Source organism: Pinus tabuliformis, chromosome 2_2 (assembly GCF_031772625.1).
Source record: "Pinus tabuliformis cultivar Carrire ecotype Pingquan chromosome 2_2, CPIR1, whole genome shotgun sequence".
NCBI lineage: Eukaryota > Viridiplantae > Streptophyta > Pinopsida > Pinales > Pinaceae > Pinus > Pinus tabuliformis.
This window is the reverse complement of record NC_142300.1, coordinates 790,757,831-790,767,296: the sequence shown is the minus strand read 5'-3', so window position 1 is coordinate 790,767,296 and position 9,466 is coordinate 790,757,831. Positions and strand designations below refer to the sequence as shown.

The 9,466-nt window shown below is 39.0% G+C and overlaps 1 pseudogene; it reads left to right on the top strand.

Annotated features, from left to right (window-relative positions):
* The first annotated feature begins 2,024 nt into the window (after positions 1-2,024).
* Positions 2,025-2,819, top strand: LOC149195065 (G-type lectin S-receptor-like serine/threonine-protein kinase SD2-5 pseudogene; annotated as a pseudogene).
* The last annotated feature ends 6,647 nt before the right edge of the window (positions 2,820-9,466 follow it).

The following is a 9,466-nucleotide window of genomic DNA, read 5'->3' as shown; positions in this document are numbered from 1 at the left end:
TCCTTCAACTAAGAGTTTAGGTCACAAGGTCAAGCCTAAATTTAAACAGTAGCAACTCACAGTCATTAATCAAAAAAACTCTACACAGTAACCCTTTGGAAACATAAATAAAAGAAAAAATACAAGGGCATCATAATTGAATACTGGAAGCCATAGAAAATTGGGGTCACAAAAGCACTAATCCCTGAGTAGAAACAATAAATATTTGAACCTAGAATGTCCAAGGGAGAACAAATAGTTAACAAGTTAATATGACTAGGAGAGACGGTCCTTAAGTAAGGAAGTGAGAAGGAGAAAAACTAAAAGAAATTACCTATAAATGTACTCAGAAGGGTCACCATTTCATGCCTACAAATGGGAACCAGCTCGAAGTGTTAGATAGAAAATGTTAGAGAGTGACAATAGTGAAACAAGTATATATAATAATAAAAAAACTCGTTATGAAGGTAAAGGAAAGTGAATTACCATCTTCCTTAACAGAAGCATAAGATAAGCTCTGGTGCAGTTGTCGTAGTAGGAAAACCGTTGATTCTAGCGCCTGTAATAAATTCCTTGTGTCAATGAAGACAGAAATCAAAGGAATTGTGAATGGCAATGTAAATTGTTAACAATAGTATTTAGGATGACACAATTGCCTCGCCATGCACAATAGTTGGTAAAAGAATGGACAAAATGTGACATAGTCCCCTTGGCTTGCAGAGCCAAACCCTCGTTGGGTAGGAGGCACAACTGAGTGAAGCAACAAGTAAGAAGGGGGAGGCAGTTACCCCAAAACTGCTCAACCTCATCTCCACCATAGGGTCTCAACCCTAGAACCTTACCCGTTGATATCAACATTAGTCCTGGTGGATCGTATCCCAAAAGGGTTAGTGGATACCAATTGTAGGACGTTGAGAAAGTTCCTAAAGGAACCTGATCATCAAAATTTTCAAAATTCTAAGGGTTGGGCATATTGTATTAACATATATTTATATAAAGCATTGAAAATGTATACAATCAACAATAATTAAAATATTATTCTAATGTTCTCGCAATAAGAGAATAAAGTCCAACTGAGTTAAATCAACCATGATCTTCAAGGGGTTTCTCACACACACATGTATATATATCCAAAGGGAGTAACATTGAAAACAAAAGAAAAAAACATTAGGTTCATATATATATATATATATATATATATATAATTTGAAGCGCATCATAAAAAGAAGGAAAAATAAACATACCACCATAAAACCATCATGGCTCTAGGTTAGAACAATAATTAGTATTTTGATTATTAGGATGAAGTGAAATAAAAGAAAACAAAATTTTATTCAATTATGGACGATGCGGAAGCCATATTTATGACTTAAAAATGGTAAAACAAAACTAAAAATTAGGATAAATGTTACAAGTGGTATAATAGTTGAAGAATCCAGCATTGTGGCATGTTTAGGGGTAAATAATAACAAATCGTGTTGTGCTTCACAATAAAGAACCCTTACTTACAAAAATTGATATGTTGGGTGCCTAGGAGAGAAAACAGTTGTTTGGACGAATTATTAGGCCGATAGGCCTTCCTTTGAGTGAGACTTTCGTCGTCCTTTTCTTTCTAACGTTGACACCTGTCGTGCAATTTCTGTTTATTATCTTTGTCATTCTACCGAAAGCAACTGCTGGAAAGTCGTATCCACTTACCTAGTGGAGTTGTAATTGACAACCGATAAACGCAAGGAAAATACACATGGTATATGCGTCGTTGTCATTCTTTAATAATGGAAAACAACAGTGTTGCTTTCTGCACCGTTTATCACGCTGGGGATGGATACGTGTAACATGCTCAGCATATATATCGTGAAAGTTCTAAAACTTTACCTTGAAAAGTCTGGTTGAATGCACTCCAACCGTTCTTGCATGTCTTCTAATAAACTCTATTCATTTGCGTTAAACTCATGAGTATCCCTGCTAGGAGTATGAAATGAGATAGATGCATCAGAAAAACATAAGCGTGCAATCCGATTAATGTATGCAGGTGAACATAAGTGATGAATTCTGCGCAAGATCCAGAGGGGAATGCTGGCGATTTTAAATCTCGAATTATCAGATTAGTCTTCCTCAGCCCGCTGGCATTGGGCGTGGTTTTTGTGGTGAGCTTGTTGGTCGTGCTATTCACAGCCAGAGGAATTGTGCCATATATCCTCCTCCCACTCCATGGCGACGTATTTGTCTCTTTTGTTGCCTGGAAATTGATCTCCAGGTGGCAGAGAACGCGAAAACAACAATCTACTGAAGGTGCCAACGTATTCAACGGAGAATATCTGAAGAATCTGACTGGCCTTCCTGCAATATTCGCTTACGAGAGCATTGAGATAGCCACAGGCGGGTTCAGCAAAGAAATTGGAAAGGGAGGATTTGGGGCAGTTTATGAAGGAACTTTGATGGATGGTACACTGGTGGCCGTAAAATGTCTGCTCAACGAGTCGAGGCAGGGACAGGCAGAGTTTTGTGTAGAAATCGCCACAATATCGTCCATCAATCATTCGAATCTTGTGAGATTGCATGGAATTTGTGTAGAAGGTGCTCATCGTATTCTGGTCTACGAATTCATGCCCAACGGGTCTCTTGATAAATGGTTGTTCGGCCTAGGCAAGTGTTTAGATTGGAAAACTAGATATTCAATTGCTCTGGATACCGCCCGAGGACTTGCGTACTTGCATGAGGACTCGAGCCTTTGTATTCTACATCTAGACGTTAAGCCTCAAAATATTCTGCTGGATGAGGATTTCAAGGCGACCGTGTCTGATTTCGACATGGAAAGATGTCAAAATAGAGATATATAAAGCCACTTGGTGACAGTGGTGAAGGGCACGATTGGATATATGGCGCCCGAATGGCTTTGGGGAGTGTAGTGGTTCCAACTAGGGTACTAGACTAGACTCTATATTTAATATCGACCGAGGTGCGTAAGCTTAGAGGCGTGGTCTAAAATATATAGACATAAAGAATCTCTGGCCAAGTGATTATGATGTAGGTTACAAGGCTTCTTTACGGAAGACCGGAATATGTAGCCTATCATTCACACACCTAGATTACCCTACTGATATGCTTGATTACAGTGCTTGTTATGAGATGCATCTATCAAATCAAACCATGAACCTAAGTACTGTGTATGACTGTAACAATGATTTTAACCTCCTTACAGAGATATCACCCAGAAAACCCTTGTTTGGTAAACACACACAGCATGCAAAGATATTTACACTATCAAACTATATAAAGAGAACATAAATGAACTGTGAAACAAAACAGAGTTTATGATAATGTCTCCATAAGTCACACAGGGATCGAATCCCTTACAAGACTCCCTTCCAGATCCTAGTGCTGACCATTCAACATAACCATAAACCATTCATAAGCGCACACCATATACATTCAATGAAAATCAAAGGCTATGGAAATCGAAAGCTATGTAACTGCTATGCAAACCATAGGCTGTGTAAATCGAAAGCTATGTAATCGTAACTGTGATGCAAACCATATGTTATATAAATCGAATCCAATATAAATACTGTGCGAACATGTGATAACCGAAATGTAACAAAACAAATGAACAGTATACCAATCGAAGAACGCAGGGCCCATCCGCGTCCTAAGGGTACACTGGCTATAACCGATCAACTATCAAATCAATGCAAGAGGTATACACACATCGTGACTGTGAATAGGTCTTTGTATTAACTTAAAACTCTGTTCTGAGAAAACGATTCAACGATTAACCCCTCAAACATTAACCTGACTGTATTTACATATGCATACGCACAGCCATGTCATCGATACAATGAATGTACATTCAGCTGTTGCCGCTTTTATTACATAAGCCTTTTCAAAATGTTTCCATGCTAAGTGTTTCAAAAAGAACAAAAACTAAAAATGAAAATGGAACGATGCTGTTGCTGCTTTTATCTGCCAGAGTGCCCTGCTTTGACTTGAGTTGACCGCATACATAGGAGGTTCGATTTGGCTGGGAGATAGGTGTTTGTCCATGCTTGGACATTCTGCTTTTCGTCCATGCCTTTCGTTCTAGCTCATCTGCTGCGCCACATGTCAAACGATAAGCTCATTACAGGATGTGGGTACTTCCTGTAACCATGTCATCAAAAACTTCCAATTCTTGAACATAAAACCCCTAAATTAATTTCTATGCAATTTAATAACTATAAAACGATTAATAATCAATATTCAAGGATTTTGAGGGATATATGATGAAAATGTATGGATAAATGATATGTTTTTGGGAAGGAAAAAGGGTCTTGGGATGATACCAACATCTCTCCCCGACTTAAGGACTTAGCATGTCCTCATGCTACCCCAGAAGTACTCCCCTTGAACTTTGTCCCTGCATGGATCTCTGCTGCCTTGAGCAAGGTATCTACATTCTTCTTCACCTGGTGATCTTTCTGTCCCTTGAGCTCCTGCTTTAACTTTTTATATTTTTCTTTAAGAGCCTTCTTCTGATTGTACCACTTAGTGGCCCAGTTGGAAATCTCAGTTTGCTCAATCTCCAACTCATTGATTCTTTCCTTTAGCTTTTCATTTGTTTTCTTTGTTTCTTTGCTTTGCGCCCTGAGCATTTCATTTTCCCTTTTAATAACTTTTTCCAACATGTTAGCTTCCATGAGCTCTTCCTTCAATTCTTCAATTTGTTTTTCTAATTTCTTCTGTCTTTTGGTGGGAGGTGGTGAACATTTTTCCTGTTTGTTACGGCTCTCTACCTCCATGTCAACTTCTGGTGCTGGTAGTGAATGGTCACCACTCTCAACATCTATTTGTGCAGGTGCATGAGATTCAAACTGGTCTTCTTGCAACTGAGTTTTTGGTGTCCTCCTTGTTCTTCGTGAGTAGGTGGTAAAAATTTTGTCTTTCTCAGCCCTCTTGGCATCCTCTTTTTGCATGTTCCTGGTCCTTATGCTGCCCACAGGTAGAGGTGCTCTGCTGGCTTTGGACACTGGAACTTCCTCATCAATGTCCTTCATAAACCCTGAATCTTCTTGCACTTCCTCTTTTTCCTCCTCATCTCTGATTTGATTGACAGCTAAGAATTCTTTCCATGGCTTCCCTCGCTTCTGCAACTCATGTTCAATGAGGATTTTAATTAAGCCAAAATGGTACAGGCTTTTGTCTTCATTCCCCTTTTGCTTCTGGATAGTTTTGGCCATCTTTGTTAAACTTTGCAGCAGAAAATATGGCACACTGATTACACATTGTTTCTTTAAATGGAGGAGTAGCTTGATGTGGTATAGATAAACAATACTATACCTACCTTCACAGGTTATGAACTTTTGAAGAATGTAAACCATTTCATCCCAAGGATGAACTAACCAGCTTCTTGGAACACCCTTCTTCCAGTTTACTGAGGAAACTCTAGATCTGGACATGAACTGTGTCCATGATTTCTCCTTAAATTGTTTGGTTTTAAAGTACTTCTCTCCTTCAGGACTAATTCCAATTGCCTGAGCTATAGTATCCTCTGAGATTCTGAAGGAGAAGTTGCCTATTAGGGCCTTTTCTCCATTAAAGGTGAAGTCAAATTGCTTGGTGATTTCCTCATTACTCCCATGGAATTTTTCCAGAAAAGGTAACCACTGTGTTTCTCTAAGAATCTCAATGCAATCCTCATGGTATTGTGAGCTGTCGAATATACTGGGTTCGACCCTATTAGTCATGGTGATGGCAGAGGGTTGTGCCTCTAACCCTTCTCTGTCTATACTCTTTAAAATTTAAACACAGAAATGTCGAGTTGGTTACCTGGTATATATCGCTTCCTTCAGTCTTCAATATGGTGCTTGGCCGGTCGATATGACTATGATGGGAGTTAGAAATAGAATGGTGATGCTTTCCCTTTTCGGCGCTCACTGGTTTCACTGTGTAAACCGACCCTAAACGGTGATACTCTCCTCGGCGCTCCTTGCTTCAGATTTTCACTTTGTAACTCCACCCAAATGATAATAATCTCCTCGCGCTCCTTGCTTCTGATTCTCACCTTGGAAGTTATGGGAATCGAGGGTGGAAAGGATGGTGAAATAACCCTGTACTCACTTCACAATGTAATCATTCATTTAAAAAACAGAGTGTTGTACGCTTGCATACATGTTACCACAAGAACGCTGAGAGCGTACCCATAGTGCTGGGCTATAATGCTGGGTGGCGAAGTTATGATTCGGTTGTGTGTGGAGTAAAATATATATAGGCCGCTTATTATGATTTGACTGTATGGAGTGAAATATATATATAGGCCACTTCCACATCTATCTCATCCTTTGTATTTAAAAATACACAGCTCACCACGTGCCCTTTTCAATTAGTATTCGGTCATATAGAGAATGTTGGTATGCCTGTAGGGTATATGACAAGGTGGATGTGTTGGTAATGGGTTTTAGGGATATGAATAGGTTAATGTAGGGGAATGATGAGAACTGGTGGGATAAGGGTGATAGATTGATGTATATAGGTTTCCTTGAAATCAATTACAACAGCTTATAGTCACCAAAGTTACATTAAAAACCAATCTAGGAAATTAAATGTTTAAGAACATAAATACATTACTCCTTTGTTGATCATTTGACATGCTGAGTTGCTAATCCTTTTTGACTGTTCTTTTTGACAGGTCCTCTGAGGGAGATTGAATGCACAGGTCTTTTGAGAAAAAATTTTGAAGATGTAACAGGTCCCTTTGAAAAATTTGAATGTACAGGTCCCTTAGAGAACTGAAGATGTTCATGCAGCTCTTTGTATTGTTACAGGTTCACTGAGCTTGCCATTTGCTGAAGTGTTGGTGCCCAAATCCTTGTAAAATCTTGGTGGAAGTCTGTTGAAGTAGCCTTTGGTGTCAAAAACTTTTTTTTTAACAGGTCCCAACTGAATGTTTTAAACAGGTCCCATTACTGCTGGTGTTGGTAGCATAGATGTCTGAACAGAACAGGTCCCCCTGCAAAATATTTATAACCAGGTCCCTCTGAAATAAAATCATGACAGAACAGCTTATTTGTTAAAGTCTGGAATTACTGCTGGTAACAAGCTGCTGTTGGAAATTTACAGTGAAATATAGAATAAGAAATCTGAAGAATTTACAAGGGAGAGATAAAAGTAACAAAACAGATGCCTCTCTCCCCGACTTAAAGTTTGACTTGTCCTCAAGTCATGATTCAACTGAGAAATGAAACAGTGAACAAAAGAAAGAGAATTCATACCTGCCAATAAATTGGTTTTCAGGTAGGAATTCGGGGTTAGATTGTGCCAGATACTGGTTTTCACATCTAACCCATTATTATTATTATTTTTTAGTTTTTGTTTTATTTATTTATTTTTTTTATATTTTTTTATTTTTGTTTTTTTTCTTTTTATTTTTCTTTTTGATTTTGAAATTGAAAGGAAATGAAACTAAGGCAGTGATACTGCAGCTGAGGGCTGCAGTATCTCAACCTCTTCTTGCTGAGATAGTGTATGGAGAAAATCTTGCTTGTTGATGGGCTTGTTGTACAGCTTCAGGCGATGACCGTTGACTGTGAAGGAATGACCTTCGCCATCAATAGTTTGGAGCTTTACTGAACCATTGTCATAAGCCTGAACAATTTCATAGGGGCCCATCCAATGGGTGGTGAACTTAGCTTTATGATCCTTGAATTTTGAATCAAAAAGCAGAGCCCAGTCACCTTCCTTGAAGTGCTTCTTCTTAATGTGTGAATCATGCCATTGCTTCCTGTGCTTTTGCATGAGGATGGTGGTTTGTTCTGCTTGCTGCCTCATCTCATCCAGCTGGTTCAACTGCTGGATTCTCTCTTTTTGTGCTTGATCCAAATCAATTAGTAAATCTGCAGCTAATTTAAAAGTGTGAATTTGGAATTCAATAGGAAGCATGACATCCTTACCGTACACCAATTGGTATGGTGTAAATCCGGTGGTATCTTTCCAAGTAATCCGGTAAGCCCAGAGTGCCTCTTTGAGCTTTTCTTCCCAGTTTTTCCGATTCATTGCAACAGTTTTGGTAATGATCCCCTCCAAAGTCTTGTTGGTTGATTCCACCTGCCCATTGGCCTGTGGATGGTAGGGGGTACTTTTCCTATGCTTTATTTGGTACTTGTCTGTGATTTCCTTCATGAGCTTTGAGGTGAATTGAGTACCTTGATCAGTGACAATTTCTCTTGGCACTCCATACCTCACAAAGATCTCCTCAAAAAGGAAATTGACTACTGTGTGTTCGGTTGCTCTTACCAGTGCTTTTGCTTCTGCCCACTTTGTGACGTAATCAGTACATACTAGGATGTACTTCTTACCATTAGAGGTTGGGTTGATAGGTCCTATGAAGTCCAGAGCCCACTTATCAAATGGTTCTAAGTGAACTTGGGGCTGAAGGGGCATCTGATCGGTAGCCATTGGTCTGCCCATTCTTTGGCAACTGTCACAACTCTTTACATACTTCTTGGCATCCTTGAAAATGGATGGCCAGTAGTATCCAAGAGTAAGAACTTTGAAGGCTGTCCGCTTCGCTGCAAAATGCCCACCACATGGTTCATCATGGCAAGATTTTAAAATGTCAATTACCTCATCATTTCGTACACATCTCCTAATGATCATATCAAAACCAGTGTAAAAGAGATCGCCATTAAGCCATGAATATCTAGCACTTTGTTTGATCAGTCTTTTCCTTTCCTTTGCAGTGAAATGTGGAGGTGTTCTACCTGTAGACAAGTAATTAGCTAAATCAACAAACCAAGGAGTTACTATGGAAATTGCAAATAAGTGCTCATCCGGAAAAGAATCCTCAACAGGAACAATCTCACCTGGATTTTTCAGTCTAGACAGAAAATCTGCCACCTGGTTTTCTTTGCCTGGTCTATCTAACACTGTGATGTTAAATTCCTGTAACAATAGTAACCATCTGGTAACTCTGCCACTAGTTATTGGTTTATTCATGAGATGTCGAATGGCAGAATGATCAGTATGTACAAAGACTTCATAACCAGTTATGTAATGGCGGAATTTATTCACAGCATAAATGATGGCAAGTGTTTCCTTTTCTGTAACTGTATAGTTTAGCTCGGCAGGTGTGAGATTTTTACTAATGAAATAAATTGCATATGTACAAGATTCTTCTTTTTGGCCTAAGGATGCACCTATTGCAGTGTCAGATGCATCGGTAAAAATATGAAATGGTAAACTCCAATTAGGCCCTCTCAGGACTGGTGCGGTAGATAGTTTGTTTTTGAGTTGTTCAAATGCATGTTGGCAGTTCTCAGTCCAATTGAAAAGTACATATTTGGCTAGAAGTTTAAACAAAGGTAAGGCTATCTTGCTAAAATGTTCAATGAATCTGCGGTAATAACTAGCATACCCAAGAAAACTTCTTACCTCTCTCTGATTCTGTGGAATAGGCAAATCGGCAATAATCTGGATCTTGGCTGGGTCAACCTGGATGCCTTGAAAAGAGATA